Below are 19740 nucleotides of genomic sequence, written 5' to 3'. Positions count from 1 at the left end.
CTTCATTCTTAGCTCTTACGGTTTGGTCCTCTCAGTGAGCCAGACAATACTTTTATCACTCTCACACACACACACACACTCGCCGACGACGACGATGATGATGATGATCCCATTCAATCATCATATTGACATGCACAAAATAATGTACTGTAAAAACAAAAAATCAGTTTAAAGTAACAGTTTGACAATGGTGTTTGTGTGGTTCAATCCAATTTCCCCAGTAATAGTAATATAGCACAAATATTTGGTGATAATTGTTTCTACAAAGCAGATTCCCACAGGCACCATCACTTGAGGTGTGAGTTGCAGCATTAAATTTGTTTCACTGTCACTCAAAAATATTAGTTTTGTTTTCCCACCATCCCTAGCCTTGTCGCTTATTTATCAAATATAGTCCCACTTTGCATCTGGTTCACTCCATGACCTCTGTGGTTCGTGCACAAAATCAAAACACAGACACTATGGGATACACCTGCCAAGTCCTACTCGGCTTATGACCTTGATGTAAGTAAGAGAACCCGATTATGGTCTTTACATGGTAGTTGCAATAATTGGTGTGTTGCCTTACTTTGGTTGCAATCTAATGATTGGAGTGCACATGCACACATTGATTGTCCCAATTCAGATTAATGCAGTGGATTAAGTGCTGGACCCAAAACCTGTTAAACACTTAAAGGTCTTCTGTCAAACCACATTTACCCCAAAACTATTAACACAGGGTCGTATTTTAGTAAGTTTTGCAAATTTAATACCACACACCTGAGTACAACATTAATTACATCTGGAACAGGTTAAGCAAGTGCATTTCAGAATATTTGTGTCTCTTTAGTGAATGCAGGTGCTTTTGCTTACATATGTAAACAAACTTTTATAAATCTCAGAGCCTGAGATAACAGTGTTGAATCAATATGATTATTCTTGCTTCCCTGTCATCATTGCTTAGTGTAAAAAAAGAGGCAGCATGCTCAACAAACCTCCTGTGTTAGAATGTGGAGACAAAGGCAGTTTTGCCTCCAAGGCAGTCGAGATCCCCTGCCATGAAAAAAAAAGCAGAATGTAGATCCCTAGTACATGTGGATGGGTGTTCTGTAAATCTATGATAACAGTCCTATACTTTAATATATTTTGTATCATGCTGTGAGTATTTAACATGCTGAGACACCAAAGGAGCAGAGTAGAGGGAGACTGCTGTTCTCATTAAATGTGCTGAGGTTTCCCCTCTCAGCTGGGGGTTTCTTTTCTCTCTCCGCCTTGAAACAGAAACCGACGGCGATCATACCTTGAATGTTTTCTTAAATAGCCCTCAAGTTGGGTGTGATCTCAGAACAGGTTTTAGCATCTGCTACAAAGTGTTGTTGTGCTGGGCTTTGGAGTTTATACGGTGGGGGTGGATAGATGATGAAAAGCATCATGATCAACATGGCTGCTTCTAATGAACCAGACACAGGCAATTTTCTGTGATTGTTAAGCACAGATTGCTTAAATGTCAACAGGCATCGTACTGTTTTGACTAAATATGAAGTCATTGCAGACATGTGTTTAAGTACTCTGAGAAATGGGAAGCCACAGGGGCGTGGGCCCAGAGGCTTTAAACATATGTGTGTTTGATATATTCACAATACAACAGAATGCTTTATAATCGACAACTGAGTGACAAAATTGTGAATTGCAGGATCCCAGTTGGCCTTCTTACGAAAAGAAAAAAAGGCTTAGGAGCTGGGAGGAAGGGGGTTATTAGAACAAAGGGGAGGGGGGCTGATTGAAAAGGACAGTTTGAAATTTGAATGCAGCAGGGGTCTGAAAACAAGAGGCAGATGTCAAAGAATGCCGGGCTCCTTAGACAAAGCTCCTGGTTGTCCCTCTCTAGCTGTAAGAAGGCCACAGGAGAATAGAAGAAGAGTTGGGCCATTCTATAAAACGAGGTCTGGGGGAATGGAGGGGGGGGGGAGAATAAAGAACCTGAGTGGGGGAGGGGCGTCCAGTTACAATGAGAGATTGACAGCTTGCAAGTCTTGCTTGACCCTTGAATTAGCCCCTGAGCTTTCAACAAACCTCAAGAAAGAGTTGGGATGTTAATTGTCACAGAACATCACAGGGATGTAAAGGAAGGGAAATATGGGGCCGGGAATTCACTAAAATGTAAATCAGAACCAACAGACCACCACATGTTGAATGGAGTGAACCCATTTGGTTCCTATTGGGTTTTCCCAACAGCATCCTCATACATGAATTCATACATACTATAAGAATCCTCTTATCTCTGTTTCTTTTAGCCACTTTGAAGGGGGAAACTGAAATACCTGGTGACACAGGGCTCAGTCACAGAACACACAGCCTCAGCTGTGGAAGAAATATATTCCCAAAAGAAATTGTGTTCCTGCTTTGACACTGCTGAAGATGTACAATTTGCAAGCGTAAATCAGAAAATTTGCACTCCAGAGGGGAGAGATTGGGCTGGTGATCAGATCAACATGGAGCCCCACTGAGTCAGATGTGGGGCAGGGAGACCCCTCTGATGAGGGAATGATTGAGAGCAGCACAGGGCTAGAGGAGCTGAATGACACCCAACCAAACTGTGTGACTGCTGGTACCCCAAATGCAGACCCTGAAGGGAGCTCAGCCAGAGAAATACCAGGTCAAACACGCATGCTGCGCAATAGCATTTTTTCTGGTTGGATGGCTTCTCTGATAAAGCTGTTACATAACATTTTATTAGAACATCATCTGCAAAAAATAATACCTCAGATAGTTTAAACATAATATTGCCAAAGATTAGGGCGAACATCCATTGTAGTTACACTGTATTGCAGGCTAACAGTTTCTGATCATTTTCACGTATTACCCAACCCATTTCATTATCTGAGAATACATAAACAAATTGTTTTTGAATCCGTACATCATAATGTGGATTAAATTAATCATTAGCTAGATCTTATGCAAGCCACAATTCCACAAAAAATACAGTAGCACGCAAGGGAACCGGAGCGTGTGACATACAGTAAGTGTGGCGCTTGTCATGCTCATTGCTCTTAGTGTTTGCACCATTAATCATTTTTATGAGCCACTCAATTAATCGATTAGAGTACTCCCCACTGGTCAGGAACTATGGCTACTAAATAACGTAATCATGAAGCTGGAACACTCATACTCATCAATAGAGTCATGGAGACAAAGATGGAAGCATTGTGAAAAAAAAAAAAAAAAAAAAAAAAAATATATATATATATATATATATATATATATATATATATATATATATATATATATATTTTTTTTTTTTTTTTTTGAGGTTGAGTTTTAAATGTGAGAACCCCATGTTTATCAGTGAGTTTTCACTCATTTTAAAATATCAATACATAATGTGTTTTTTTGAAAGTCTTACGTATTAATTCAACTATATCCCTAGGCACTCAGTGCTACATTGCCCTCTGCCTGAATGTATATTAAATCCATAGCCTCATAATCACTTTACCAATGCACAAAAATCCTATTAACTCTGAAAGATACCGACACCTGTCTGTCCACATGGATTATAGCCAGATGATTTGCCCCGGTAACAAAGTTTTAATACAGGTTCCATACATTTTTTAGTTGTAATTTTGATGTTTTACTGGGAAGTGAAGTGGATTATCTCAAATGAAATTTCAAAATGTCATTTCCACTTGCTGATAGCACAAAACTATTCCTTTCAGGTCTATTGAGATAAGAATGATTCAGCCTGGGCCGTTAAACGGTGTCTTTGCCAAATGTTCCTCCGCTTAGGAATTAATAGGCTGACATTAATACAGCTAGATAAATAGGAAGGTCAGGAATGGGAGCCCTGCCATTATATGGGCATCTCATGGTGATAGTACCTGCCAATCAAGTCCAATAAGTCCTTGACACGGCACGGTTCACCTTGCAATACACTGAGCGCATGCAATATGTAGTGTGTATACTCCCCTGTCCAGAAACCCAATCCAATTAGTACGTGCACAAAAATACGTTGCAGGGTTGTTGGTTGGGGAGAGCACATTTACACACCAGAAACGAAACATTTTTTGTGTGATCCAGTTTGCCATGGCTAAATTAGTCAAAACAAATCAGGGATTATACAAAATGAGCACGGCAGTTGGCCCACACAGACTCCTAAAATCATCTTCTCAGTTTCAGTCAAGATCATTGTTGTGTTCATTCAAAAAAATAATACAATGTGGCCTGGCAAAGTCAAGCAGTGGGGACAATGAACAACTGCACGATCACAGCAAAACACAACCAACATGTGTCCGGTAAAAGGTGTCCGAGTCATTCATGTTGTTGCATGCTTGAAACTGTTGAACAAATAAACAGTTGAGGTCAGAGATTTGCTCATCGAGGTCACAATCATTAAATGCTGTTATTTTGTGCGGCAGCTTGTGTCAGTCATCTAAAAACAATATGTTTGTTTGCAGAAAAAGGGCAGAACCCTTTTGGATAAACAGGGCCTGGTTTTGGTCTATAATAATAATGTGCTGTATTTACTCGGATATGCACCACTAAGCAGCTTTTGTGAGCCTCCTTATCCCCCTTCCTTCAAAGTGAGCAGCTAAATGGTTAAAACCCTGCTCCATCCTTCTATTAAGGACCTCACCATCAATAATGCACTGTGATCGTGAGGCGTTATTAAACAGGATGATTAATTTTTAAGGTAGTGGGCAGCAACACACAACATGAAGAAGGTAACAGAGAAGATGACTTGTGAGGGAAATTAAATGGGAGCAGAGCAAGAAGAAAAACAAGCCATTTACTCATGTCTTTACTGGTTGTAGAAATGAGAAACAAAAAAGAAAGTGAGCAATTTATCTCTGTGACCAAACATGTTTTAACTCCACCTTGAGTTAAAGATGTGTCATTAAATAAATCCCTGGCTTACAAAGAATGCACAATCCTGATATTGAGTCATAGCCTATTTGGCACAATCCACATCTAAAAGATCTTTCTTTACTTTGTTTTCCATGCTTGGGCTATATCGCCTCCTTTGTGACTGGTATATTTAACAATGGCTAACTACTAGCTTTTACCTGGATTCACATCATTGCACTTGAGCACCCGTAATATATTTTTCTCTCGGTACACATTTGTTTAAGAAACCATCAAGAAAGAGGCTCCATCTTTAAATCACTCGAGTATGCTTAAAATGTGCAAGCTTGGAAAGCAGTCATTGCGTTTTCTAAAGTGCTGGATATTTTGATTTTTGAAGGGTGCTAATTCTTTCAGATTAGAGGCAGTGTGCATTATGTGGCAGACCTTGGCTCAGTGTCTAATTGAGGCTTTTAACCTTTCTGTGGCTCAGAGGAAGGACAAACACAGCCAAAATAAGGGACACCACATAATCTCAGTCCTCACCAAAATAGAAAACAGCACAAGGACCTGACCCGTACAGCAGAAGCAATACTACACAAATTATTTCCACAGTGAAGTGGATCTACTGTAACCTACTTCATCCTAGCATATTTCTATCCCAGTGCTGCCGTATCTATTTTCAATCTAAAAGATGGCATGAATGCCTTTTGTCAGACAGGGGAAGCAGCGTATGTCAACCTAAAACAAGGTAAAGCACTGTGTCTCGTCAGGAAGCGCAGACAAAAGAAGTGGGTGTAGTCTTTTCTTGAATGCAATCACTTGTCAGCCCTAAATCCTCACTCAGTACTGCCCTGACAGGTAATGGTCCTTGTTCAACCTGATGATGCTATATTGGCATTGGTTTTTTAGACAGAGTAAATGTCTAAAAGGCATTTAGCTGCTGCTCAGAAATGAATGCTTTACACGCTCGGCTGCACAATAACATGAAACGTACTTTAAAAATAAAAAAGAAGCCAAGCATCTAATACCACATTTATACACAGGAACATGAGAAAACAGAGTCATTTAAGTTGCTTTGAATTGTTAAGCTGCATCATTAGATTCCCTCGTGTAGTTTCAGTGTCCCTGCCCTCTCCCCACTTTCAGCTGTGAAAGAGAGAGGACAGTTTTAGGGCTGAGCCTTCTCGACAGGGTTCATTAGCATAACATCATCACTGTGTGGGGGATTGTGATGCAAACAAGCTCAGATTGGCTCATTCCAAACCCCTCTTATAATAACTAAGGTGCTACAGGATCTCACTCCTGCCTGCTTGCTGTACAATAGATTGGCCTCTCTGGGACTGAGACAAAGAGAAAGAGGTAGATTTCTAAATAAGTTTCATCTTCAATTTGGACGTCAGAGATGCTATCAAGCAAACACGTGTATTCTATAGATAAGAGTGAAAGCTGCTGTATTTGGCCTCTTTTCAAATCTAAGCATATTAGACTAGATTAGATTAGACAGACTTTATTGATCCCAAATTGGGAAATGTCAGTGCTCCGGCATTCCAAAAGGAGAACGATGATTAAAACAGTAGGTTAAAAACTATAATGGTTAGTTAATTATAGGCAAAAATATCTCTTTTTTTAAGAATGTGCCCTCGTTCCAGCTGAACATGATTCAGGCTGGACTTGATTAAAAAATATACAGTATGTAAATGGGATGTGGTTTATATTATCGTCCCCTGCCAACCCACAGTAGGACAGCAGATACAGCAATCACTGCTTCTACACCTTGTGTATGTTTAATATGTGTTTGCTCTTTTGTGATAACAAAACAGGATGAGGGGGGGAAACAAACAGGGTTTTCTTTTTTCCCTCCCTCTCTCTGAATTGCTGGACTAAAGTCAGGGAAACTAAAAACACAAGGAGAGAAAGAGCAGACAGATACAGGAGACTGTCAAGCGGACTGCGATAAAACATTCACTAGGAAATTATCTCCCTGTCATAAGGCTCTCCTGTTTTGAATACCAAAGGGATTCAAATTCCCAAACAAACTCTAAAAGGTTGACCAATTTCGTGCTCTGCCAAACGATAGCAGATTGCAGTACGGGTCGCACCTTTGAACCGCCGCGCTGAAGGTAGTATGGCGCAGAGATTATAATCTCTGTATCTCTGCATAGGTAATCCACTGAAGTGTAATTGCTACAGCTCTATGTTACACAAAATAATGACAGGAGAATAAGATTCCCTATGAATATGAAGTGAGTGTGATAACAAAGTCCCATGTCGGGAGAGAAGGTGATACTTTGACAAGGGCTCTTGCTGGGGAGGAAGATTCTCCTCTGAACAACAAGCGTCTCTGTGAGAGAGTGTAGATAAAAGATTACGTTTTATTTGACACAAATGGCTGGTAGATTATATAATAGAATATGTTTTGCCTTTCCTTGACCTATTTCTGTATATACTGCACAACATAATCAACAATTATTGTCCTGTATAAGCTGTCGTGATCGGAGTGTGAAACAGCATATAACCGACCGGCGGTGCCAGAAAAAGAACGCAACGTCTCTGCGGCAAAAACTTGAAACACAATCAACTTTTGGAGAAACGCTGTCACCTACCGACAACCAGACAAAACACAATGGAGTAGGGAACACAACAGAGACCCAAATGGGCCAATTAGGTGACACTCCCACACCGCCGCACAACCCTGCGCTGTGCGCTAATCGCCACTATGTCTAATTTGGTGTGAATGCAGCCTTAGATTTGAATCTTATCGCTGCCATCTCATTTAAAAAATATATAGCATTGCAAAACACGGAAATGCGTGAGCTTGTTAAGTGTCTAAGACTGGGTTTATCCTTCATTATAAACATACATTTTATAATCGTACAATTGTGTGTTTGTGTGTGTGTGTGTGTGTGTGTGTGTGTGTGTGTGTGTGTGTGTGTGTGTGTGTGTGTGTGTACTATACTCTCAAACAAATGCATACATTAATGATTCACTTAAAAGAAATGGCTTAATTTGCATTCCACAAATTGTACTAAATTGTGACTTAACAAAAAAGAAAGCGAATAACACCCAAAGGCTGAAAGCTGTGATTTACTGTAACTTCAAAGGAGATATTCTTGTCTACCTAATAATTATTCAGCCCTGTCCCGTGAATATTTTCCATCTTCGTCATTTTTCGATGTTTTATATACCAAAAATATCCTCAGTGTCAATTAGCCCTTTTGTTTGGGGCTATCACTGCACGCTCCCGTTGTACGTGTTATGAAAGCTTCATTACACATGTCTGTCCTGGCACAAAAATGTTTAACTTCTGTTAAAGTTTAAATACCAAGTATTCAGCTGAGAGAGTCCTGTTGCAGCGCCTTCTAGAATGCTGTCCCCGAGTGATGTCAGCACACTGCTCTCTTTGCTACACTGCTTCCATTATGCACAGGAGGCTACGAGCCCTTTCAGGTGAGACAATAAAAGCTCCTTTTTGGTCCTAGCAGTAAAGTGAGTAGGCGTTGCGGTGTCTGCAACATTCACCACCTCTCGCTGATTGTTAAACAAAGCTTCACTTTCTGGTAGCTCCATTTCAACACCACTGTTTACAGAGCAATGGTTCCCGGGGTACATCATCGACAAAACTTTTAAATCCATGCTAAATATTCTAACAAAATGACTAGATCTATGTTTTCGGGCAAAACATGGCAAACTTTTCCATCCTTGCAGCATGTCTCGGTCTCTTGGAGGTGCAGCTCCACGCCTACCCCTGGGCCTGCTGGACCTATTTGTGACGTCGATGGCTGCAGGAGCTGCATCCTGTCAGCTCACTCAAGACTCACTAGTAATCAGCTCGGGCTGATGAATGATGCAAATGCCACTGGCACCACTTTTTGCAACCGTTTCTGTCCCCCATTTGACTGTCCTCTTTACACTGCTTTTTTTATTTTATTTCCATCAACTACTACAGAACAGCACTCATCACATTGGTTGAGCTACTGAGGCTGAAGCTAAAAATGAGACATGTGTTACCAGGCATAGATGCAGTACTTCAGAATTTGTTCAGCTTGCTCAGAGCTTTTTGTCTGGTCATTATTTAACCTTCCTTTTATTTTATCACTGGGTGAACCATGAGGGGGGGTGTAAATATATATTTTACTTATATTTGCTTGCCAAATTTGGTTTTTCGGTTTGTGCTTTATTTGACAATGTCGGCCAATCAGTGTCATCTACCTCCAAATTAGGAAGTTTCTTCAGAAGGTTATTTGGGGTTTTATAGACTGTTTTTATGTAGTTGTAGTCAGCTACATCAAACAGTCCGTAAAACCGGACTTTTTTAAAAACAATTTACAATTACACTCTTGCAGTCCGAGTAACTCCAGGAACTTTGTCTATTGCTAAATAGATGGGTCACAGCGTAACGCAGCGATTACAAACCTACAATCCTTATTAGAAATAGTTTGATTAACAGTGATGAGCAAAAAAAAATCCAAGGAAGCTGACCAAGGAAAACCATGTCTCTAAATATTTGGTGATTTTGAAGAAGAAAAGTTTATATAAATAAAAGGTGGTCAGCGATTCAAGACTTGAAATAAAAGCCATAATGATTTTAGCCATGATTTGGTGGAATCTATAATGACGCTTGTAGCCAACTGTCATTTTGTGTCCATTTACATATTGTCTTACTTCTCTAAATCTAGGTAACGTATCAGTTGTGATGTAGAAGCAGCAGTTCTCACACTCGACTTAATTCCTAAAACCAGTTTGCGAGGGACTGAGTAGCTGAATTAGACAAACAGGTCTGTCTAATGGATAAAGCAGTCAGGGTATGTGTGATTTATGGCAGAATTCACACCAGAAGAGCCACCTCACACCTCATTTAGAAAGAGGCATAATGAATTAATAGGTAAGCCGGTATTTGGTATTTTTCCTGTGTAAATGCCAATAATATCAGATCCTACAGATACACTGAGGTGTCAATATTAATCATTATAAAACATGAATAATTTGATGTCTCCATTAAAACACACAGACACACACACACACACACACACATGCACGCACGCGCACGCACGCACGCGCACACACACGTGCACGCACACGCACGCACACGATCAACTTATCTGCAGTATTTAAGATGTTCATTACCTAACCCGCGGCAGTAGAGGAGGAGTTGGATCCAAGAGCAGTGTATGCCAGGCCTGGCACAGCTGTACAAGCAAAGCTGTAAAGAGATGTCACTGTTGCTCAATCTTCCCCTATGTTAATCCCACACTATCTGCATTCTCGTCAGTCCCACTCCTCGTGTCCCTGCATTGCGTTTCACACTTTTAAGTTCAATTTGGCAGGAAAGTGGACATGTTGCATCACTTCGGCTGGCTTAAAATGCTCTCGGCATTGTTCTCCTCTAATAATCGTTTTCTGAGATAGCTTGATATTTCAATAGTCCTTTTTCCTGCAAGATATTTCTTGTTTTCTATTTCAGGTATTTGCTGAACCAAATAAAGTGTGTGCAAAAATGGAGGTTTAGTAATTCCAATACTAGCTCTGTGACTTCTAACAGCAGCATAGCAAATATGAGTCCATATGAGATTTAAAAGCCTTTAATGCTACTGAATCTCTTCTTAGCTGATCAGATCATCTTCTGAATGGCCTCAATACACGAGCAGAGCCGTGTGTGTACAGAAGAGTCCGCTCCATTAATCTGCATTCATCATTTACAATATTAGAGAAGGACAACTTGCTGTCATATCTAACCCCAGACTGTTACAGTAGCTGGACACATGCGCTGGAGAATGAACACTCAAGTGGTGGTCAGGTTTTTTACTGAGCCAGCGCACTTAATCCCCCACTATGTTTCACAGGCAGAAATTTTATACCCAAGCTCCAACTGAACCAAATCCTGGCCCTTGGGGCAGAAATCTTATTTTAACATCTCTTTTCGGGACTGACATTCCGTCCCGTTTTAAAATGTTTTCCCAAGAAGCTTCTCTCCAGTTGACCCAAGCGGAGACCATTGCCTCTGGCTTGTCACAGAGAGAAGAGTGATGCGGTTCTATGGGCAACAGAGAGGGAGGCTCTGTACTGAGACAGCAGCAGGTGCAGCTGTGACAGTTGCCGTGTTGTTGCTAGCCCCACACTGTAGTCAAGATGAGGTTCACAGATGTAGCCACTCAGTGCAGTGGTTTATTGGCTGCTTGAAACAATGCATCTCTGTCAAGAACAACTCCTCCTAAGGCCATTTCAGTCTAAGAGTGCTCTGTATGAAACAAGGCGTAGAAAAACCTCATTCTGACACACCAGGTCAATTCTGCTCCACAGCAACACAATCAAAGCTTCCCTTGCTCTGCCAAAAAACTAAACAAATTCCAACCTGGAGCAATCATGCTGAAATATATGAGAGTTTGAGCCATATTTTCGTGTATAGGGATTTGTCTGTCTAAAGCATAATAATACTAATAACAATAGTTAAAGTGTTAACTCCGCATAATGTGTTTATTTAAAATTATTTAATTATTCCAATATATATAATCCAATATATAATTAGCACACATTTTTGTACTAATTATTGCTACAAGCATTGTCACTGTTTGTCAAAAGAAATTTGGTTAATTATTACCAAGCCTCTCTGACGCGCATGCTTCTTAAGTCAACCAAGTACCACCCAAGGCTGCACTTCACCCCCAGGTGCATCTTGCAAGACATGCATTCCAATCATGCAAACACTTTCAATACATTGTGCTTACAGAGAATGAATGGCATCCATTTGTATTTTTTGTGTGTATAGGGAGAGAAAGCAAACCTGATTCCTTTCTTCAATTCAGATCCTCAAAGTAGTACGCAAAGTCCAATCCAAGGTAGTGTTTTGTTGAATCTCAGAGTAGTGGAGATATGAGATAATATGACCATTGTTTTCCTGTAAAGCACCCAGTCTCTGCTTGTTCAATTACTGGAAGGAGCCTCAACGAGGGCGGTTAAATCATTTGCAGAGACATTATCTACGCAGAGAGAGAAAGACAGAGAAAGAGAGAGAGAGGGAGGGAGGGAGGGATGGAGAGAGAGAGAGAGAGAGAGAGAGAGAGAGAGAGAGAGAAAGAGTAGACATAGGGCCAAACTTTAGTCTGTAGAGGAAACAGAATTTTTTTTTGTGGACCACACATGGAGGGTACTGCGAGGATAAAAGCAGCAGGATTCATGATTCACTGCAGGAAATTAATAGACTAATACAGTTCTCTCTGTACCAATGCCAAAAACCACATAAGATAAAATTGTTTTCATTACAGGTGATGACGGATATGTATGCAGATTACAAAAATGTGCAAAAAATTTATGAGCAAGCGACCACAAAGTTAATTTTTCCTCACATATGTCGCCTACAAACAAAACCAACTCACAAGCTCTCATCTGTCAGCGTGAGCAATCATTAGGAGATAATTTGATTGTTTTTTCAACCTCGGCTGTGTTTGATGTCTCTGGCATGGTAGCAATTGAACAGACAATTATTTTGTTGATTAGCTTAGTTTTTAGCAACTTACCATGCCTGTGATATTCCTCTGAAACTCCCAGACCAGACGCTCAACTCCATCTGACTTGGCAACTACATTACAAGAACAAAGCTTCCACACTCCCACAACTAAACACTGTACAGTAAAATACCATTTATCAAAGACTCAGACTTCCAAACCAAATAACTAAATAAGCATATAGGAATAAATAAGTGGCGATGCATACACTTTAAAAAAGTGAGCAAATGTTAGATGTAATATAAATCTGGCAAGATATCAACTGCAAAGTACACACTACATTTACTTGCAGTTCTCATTTTTTTTCTTACGGTTTAAATTTACTGTTTTGTGTATTTGATCATTCAAAATGTTGCTTTGAAATCGGCATTTCAATATCCAGTCTTCAATATAGGTGGACATCTACTGTAGCGTTCTGAATTAAAGCGCTCTCAGTATGTCGATATGCATAAACATAAGAAGAACTAGCGAACTCATTTCAATGTCACCTATTGGAAAACATACTACTGATGTTTTTTTGTTTTGTTTTTGAATTGATTTAGTTAGTCGTTGCTACTGCCTTCTTATGCATTCAGTATTATGGTAGAGTGTCATAGTCCACTTAATTGCTAAATAGTAACTCAACACAATAGATATATAAATCATTTAATAGACAGCCACGGCTACATCTGAAGAATAGGACCGGTAAAGATAACTAAAACATGAATTATTAGAAATAAAAATTATACTCTAATGTAGAACACTTCTTACCAGTGTTGCACTTCCCTGGAACAATGTCAGACTGAATTTACTGAAGATTGCCCACAGCCCAAAATAAAAAAAAATTTGGAAAAAAAAGCACAAGGAGTAAAACTTATCTCACTTGCATTGAGTCACAATTGCCAAGGACACCAGCAGCCTATATAGAGGAAATATATTGCTTTGGTGTGTTTACCCACACCTCCCTAAATAACAGCCCTGTCTTGTTGAAAACAGGGGCTTTTAAGTGTGGAAGTGCTTCGCTCTCCTATAATCCAGCCGAGACATTACTCCTTCCCCTGGCAGACGTCCGCAGATCCCCCTCTCTCCCAGCCAGGCCTTGCTCTCGGCTGCTATGGCAGAGCCGCAATAACTGCTGTTTGCTCAGAGCCTTGCCTCCCAGGTTCTCCTCTGTCACACAGAAATTGAATATTTTCCCAAATAGTGTTGCAGCTATGCACAGATAAGTTCTGTTCACATAGCACAAAGAATGAGACAGGGTCATTGCATATACGCAAACATAAATGCGCACGTGTGTGTGTGTGTGTGTGTGTGTGTGTGTATGTGTGTGTGTTTTGTTGGTCTTAATTATAAAAAATAATAAATGTAACAAATTAAATGAGAGCAAGCAAACACTTATTGTGTATAAAATATAATTATACAAAAATTGAATAAAAAACCTTTTTCAATAATTACAAATGTTTTGTAATTTCTTTATTATCCAAGCGATAAAAACTAATTATAAGCGATGTGAGTGCTCTAATTTTAATCTGCAAAATAATATGTAAAACCACATATTTTTAAATTTTGCACAACACTTTGACAGACAGATGTATTGGTAATGACCTAAACACAGACTGCTAATAGCACACACCATATCTTCTCCAATATTTCAACATGATGACAAAATACACAAGCCAGACACCAGGCCAATATGCTGCACCCAATCGTTTGTTGACCAGAGGACAGTTTTTACGACCCAGTTTTGCAATTTGCACTTCCTTTTCTTCTCAATATCTTTCAAAGAAGCACACAATAAGTGAAGCACAAAAACAAGATGCCAGATATGCTCAGGGAGGCTGCCACTTCACCAGTGCACAGAAAGCTATGTGAGAGCCATCGGCTAATATCCATGTTGTTTCTTGAATTGACCCTTACGTTCAACTGCCTATGTCCTTGCAGTGTAATGTTCTGCTAGGAAATTATTTAGGCAAGCAGAAAGTTTCACCTGCCATTTCAGGGGCACCAAATCCCCCGCTGCACCAGAGGCCTTTGGCAAGTGGAAACAAATGTTTCACAAAATGGCAGGGAGGGGAACACGCTGGCGCACAGCGTTTTACTGATTGCCAATCGTAAAATAAAATCAGTCATGAAAGGGGAGGTTTCTTGGCCCACCAAAGGCCCGAACGTTATATCAAATTTGCCATAGTTTTCTTTTACAGCCTTGTTTCTTCCCTTTAATGGCGAGCAGTTATCCGCACAGTGTGGCTCCATGTAGGTGGTTTAGCAACAGCAAAGATTGCATCTGAAAACACAACCCCACAATTTACACGCCAAATAAGCAATTGGATGTACATTTAAATAATTTAGCTCCTTGCAATCCTCTACTTCTGATGAATTCACAACCCTACATCATTTGCTTGATTTTGCTATGGAGTAGCTCGGGTGGTGTTCACCGTGAGTCAAGGCACCACATCCCTATAGTGTAACGCTAGCACAAACAATCCATTCAGCCACAGTGCAACCTTTAAATCAGTCATATGGACTTGCCATCGCTGCTCAGACAAAGACAAGAGGCAGATTTCTATGCTTGTGAGAGAGTGCGACACAAAAACAAAGTGAGTTGCCACTGGTCAGTGTGTGTGCGCTCTTACTGAATGAAATCAATAACAAATTACCTTAATAAAGCCAGGGTGGAAGTGCCTGACTTGTTGTTATAATTTAACTATGAAAGCAGCGTTATGATTAGTTTAATGCACCAGTCAGAAAAAAAAACTCAGCTGCAGTTCTGGTTGGGGGAAAAATATGGCAGCAGAAAATGTAGCAACAGTCCGTAATGTCACAAATTTTGATGCGTTCAAAACCTACTCACCCAATCACACTCGCTGAGCCTTAGGAGTCTCATGTGCTGCGAGAGTGCCACATAAAGAGTTGCGAATAGAGTGATATATAGCACTGTCTCCCCCAAACTCATATAGAAGTGTGCAGGGCTGTATTGATCTGCGAGGAGAGGTGAAAGCAAAAGCAAAAGAGGGGCAATCTGGTGCTTTGGCAGATCAAGAACAGCTGCAGTTCTTTGAAACCGGACACACTTCCACTGAAACTAGGCTAAAGACTGAAAAAGGTACTCTCTCTAGACTCAGCGGTAAAATGCTCAAAATGGTATGCTCCAGCGGAAGATATCAAATACTGAGACATCCGAGAAGATAGTTTCCTTTTCAAATCCGCATTCAGAAGTTGTATTACTTCCAATGAGCATCTGTTTTTACAGCCGCTGACAAACTAAAAAATGTCCTACTGTATTAATTAAGAATTTTGCTTTCCAATACGTTTAAGAATGCATTTTTTCCCGAACATTGCAATATTTATAATATTGAGTCACTGTATAATTATCCTGTTGTGTGAAAGCTTTGACGTATTCTCTCACACCAACAAATACAAGTGAGATTATGTTATACCACACAGCACACACCAACAAATACAAGTGAGATTATGTTATACACAAGATGTCATACGGACCTACTTACAATAAAAGGGGAGATACACAAGCCCTTTCAGTTTTACCAGCTCACACACTCATTCGCAAGCCTTTCAGGCTCAGCCAAAACCAGTGGCAGAAAATACAACTCCTTCCATTGTGTAAGGGCTCCTCTGACCACTTTGATATGCTAATGTATCCTTCCAAACAGCTGGAATTTGCACTTGCATTAATGCAAACTTTTTTTATGCAAAAACACATGGAAATAGAGTTCCCTATCCCCCTGAAGAGGATTGAATAAGAAATGTAGCTCCTGAAGCCAGATTAAAGCATGTATGAGCTTGTTTCTAACCCATTCCTGTAAACTCAACACTTACTAGGCCACCGTCGTATTTAGCTGAATGTCACTTTATTTTTATGTATGGTTAGGGAGATAAAGCCACTTTATACTCCACACACTAATCTTTTGTTTTCTATCTTCTAAGATTGTGCCCATTCAATCTGGACTAAATTTGAATGTATATTTGATTTACAAAAAAAGAAAAAAAAATCAACAAATGTCACATTCTACAGTAACTGTATATTCCTCTGATGAACAGCGATGATGAATGTGTTCTACAGAGATATTAGAGACCAATGAGACACATTCATGGACTGTAATCCAGACAGGAATTCGTAGTTCCAACTCTCTTAAAATCAGACACAACCAAAAAAAAGAAAAATAAGGTAAGGGAGGGTGTGAAGACTGGGGCTAAATTTATCCCAGTCCTCTGATCGATCACTGAAGATTACTGTGGTGCTCCGGGGTGCCATGCATCACGGCTGGCCGTGGTGCGTTTCTCGGGAACACCGCACCGCATGTGCGCTCCTGCTGCCTCCTCTTTAACACATGGTTGACACGACGCGTTCGGAATCGGTAGGCCTAAATAATAAATGCGCAGTAAAAGGATCTAATTTCACTGCCACCATGCGCCAACTGGATTTGAGTTAAGTCTAAGCAGCCAAATATCCCCCCCTTTTTTTTTGGATGTTTCCATTTCATTTCTATTTCTCCCTTTGACTGATTTCCATGACATGTCCTACGCGTGTAGCCCCGTTGCATTACAAACTCTCCTTTTGGCAAAAAGTAGCCTAATTATTACATTGGTAGGCAAGCCTTGACTGGTTTTCTTCTTTCTTCTCTTTCTTTGGACAAATAGCCTAGCCCCAATTATAATGGATTAGCTTGTGAATGCTCTCAAGAATCACACATTGCTTTTCAGGTCACAGCTTCCAGCATAAACCCCTATTCAAACCAACAAGACCATCAATGGATTACAAAAAACAGCCTCGGTGACCAGCACCACCAACAAACTAAACTCTGGAGGCATACATTCCAATTAAATGGGGCTTTACATGTTCTGGATCGCAATAATGCGCTGCTCCCCCACTTTTTTAATAGTTTCCATTCAGCCAAACTCGGCAACCGAACAAATCAATCCACATCTGGTTATGTTTTGATTGAACATTTTTTAATTAACTACGGTAGGCTACCTCTCGGTTCTTTTGAATTGTAGGCTACTACAAAAACAGGTGTCGCGCTTTAAAGCCTACCGTTGATCAAACCAAATTATTGTTCTCCGAATAAACTCTGACCTTTCCTACTTTTAAAAAGTAGCCGAAACTCACCGCGAGACTTGAGCATTGTCTTGGTATTATTTAAAACAAGTGTCGAAAGCAAATGCAAGTCTCTAAAGTGACCGAGCAACGAAGAAAAGTTCTCACACTCCACAACTTATAGCCTAGGCTACTTCTTTGTGTTTGATTTATAAAAGTGGCGATAAGACCCATAAGTTGTAAAAGAAAGAAGAAAAAAACTACTCTTACCTTTGTTTAAAAAAAAAAAAGAAGCAGAGAAGCAACAAACTGGCTGAAATGAAGTCAGTATGGACTATGGATGGGAATTGTAAAAATGTCAGATTGTGGAAAGGCAGTCTGATGAGAACTCCTCTGCAGCGAAGCTGAGTCTGCAGGTCTGCTTCATGCTCCCCTTATCTGGGACAGCTATCAGGCGGCAGGTCCCCCTCTCAGCCCGTACATTCCCCTGCACCGGACACACACTTCCATGGCAAGCAAGGTGTTGCTCCGCGCTGTCCTGACTCATCAACACCTCGTGCACCACGTCTCCTCTCGGCTCTCTGGGCGCCTTTCACTCCTCGATGCAGCGACAACAAACAAGCAGAAGAGAAGCGGAGCGGAGCTCGGGGACCCGAAGAAAAAGAAAAGACAGAGTGACTGAGAGGGACAGAGTGGGGTGGCTTTCAGTGTCCGTTGAAGGGGAGAAGACCGATCTCCGCTAGGCTACTTTTACCGCCTGTGCTGCGCTCCGGGCTCCTCTCAATGAGCCTGTGAAGATTGGGCAAGTTTCAGCAGCTCGCTTCTGGAAAAGGACGCCGCTCACAGTGTTGAGACACTTGGTGGAAGCAGCGCGGCGCGAGCTTCCAGTAAACAGCGCCAGTGCAGTGGAGAGCAGGCTGCCGTCTGCACGAGCTGTCTGAGCGGAGGGCTCCACGAAAACCTGACATGGATTCCACATCCGCGCGGACTCGGAGTCGAGTTCTGTGCACGAGACTAATCAAATCAACTTATTATCATGCCCAACAGAAATGAGCTCAGCTTTTATTTTTTTAATATATTTTTTAACTAAGAGAAGATTCAGCTACGTCATACAGAAAGAAAGGTTATTAATATATCTGCCTTCATTTTTAACCCCTTTCTGCTTAGAGATGCCTTCCTTTTGGGCATGCGAGGCCCACGCTGTCACAGTAGGCAGTCCAGCCTATTCAACCAATGACAGAAGACTTATTCTACTGTAATACTATCAAGCATCAAAAGGAACATGGACGTACACACAGACTTTTTTTTTTTCTTTCCCCCTCTCCTCACTCCAACTGGCCCCACTGGGTAAAACACTGACCCGGGCAGCAGTGGTCAAGCGGCTGCTGCTGCTGAAGTGTAGAGCCAAGTGTATGTTTTTCAAACCGAGAATTTCTCCCCAATTGTGTGTATGTGTGTGTTTTTTCATCACACCATACAAGCAGTCAAGGGGGGTTTTGTCAGTCTGCTGTGGATTTGACCCTTTAACTTATTACTGTAAGCCACATTTTATGTTGGTGATCCACAATTCATATTCACGGTGCGTACACTTGGGTAAGATTTTGACGGTACTTTCCCATTTGCAATATATGGTTTAAAATTTTATAAAACCCTCATAAAAACTGAAATATTTTTCTCCACGTTAGAAATCTCATTTTTAACACAGCTCCTTTTTTCATATACAGTATTTATTCGGACCTCTATCTTTAAAATCAGAATATCTGTGGCCAGGTTAGCACAGTTGGTAGAGCAGGCACACATACACAGTATAGAGGTTTACTCCTCGACGCAGTGGCCACAGGTTTGACTCCGATCTACGGCTCTTTGCTGCATGTCCTTCCCCCCCTCTCTCCCCTTTCATATCTTCATCTGTCCTGTAAAAATAAAGGCTTAAAAATGCCCCCAAAAAAGAACATTTAGAAATAAACAAACCATGCAGGTAACTTTCTGTATTTGGTAAAGACTTGGAGCATGTTAGGACCTAGTTGTGTAATTATGTCCAGAATCTTTATTAGACAGGACGTGGGTACACACCTGGCTTCAATAAAAACTGTCTTTTACCCACGATGTGGAAATGTGAAGTTGAGTCATGCTTGCCAGGTGAAGGTGAACGCAGCAGAGGGGCAGACTTATGTTTTCATAAGCATAATTTTACATAATAATACAGATTTTGCATGGGACAAAAAAGAGAAAACAGATGTAATAAAAGGTCACCCAGTGGCAGGCATCCATATCTAGAGAAATGTTTATTTATAAGCCGAGACCAAAAACACATGTGGTGTCTCTATGGCTGCAGCGTTGAACAGCTTAAACTGCCATTTTGCATGAATTCATTTCAATCTGCTTCCT

At 40.7% G+C, this 19740-nt stretch overlaps 1 protein-coding gene across 49 annotated transcripts in view; it reads right to left on the bottom strand.

Annotated features, from left to right (window-relative positions):
* adgrl2a (adhesion G protein-coupled receptor L2a) overlaps positions 1-18545 on the bottom strand; it is a 91420-nt gene extending 72875 nt beyond the window's left edge. For 8 of the 49 annotated variants that reach the window (XM_032525488.1, XM_032525470.1, XM_032525472.1 and 5 more), the window contains exon 1: positions 17623-18541. The gene's annotated coding sequence lies outside the window, so the exon portion shown is untranslated. Of the gene's footprint in view, positions 1-11599; positions 11743-17622 lie in introns of those variants that run through there. The other 41 variants (XM_032525449.1, XM_032525478.1, XM_032525481.1 and 38 more) reach the window with 17 other exon arrangements.
* Between the last annotated feature and the right edge of the window lie 1195 nt (positions 18546-19740).

The sequence above is a fragment of the Etheostoma spectabile genome, chromosome 9, assembly GCF_008692095.1.
Source record: "Etheostoma spectabile isolate EspeVRDwgs_2016 chromosome 9, UIUC_Espe_1.0, whole genome shotgun sequence".
In the NCBI taxonomy this organism is placed as follows: Eukaryota; Metazoa; Chordata; class Actinopteri; order Perciformes; family Percidae; genus Etheostoma; species Etheostoma spectabile.
The sequence above is the reverse complement of the archived record's forward strand: the minus strand, read 5'-3'. Positions and strand labels throughout refer to the sequence as shown.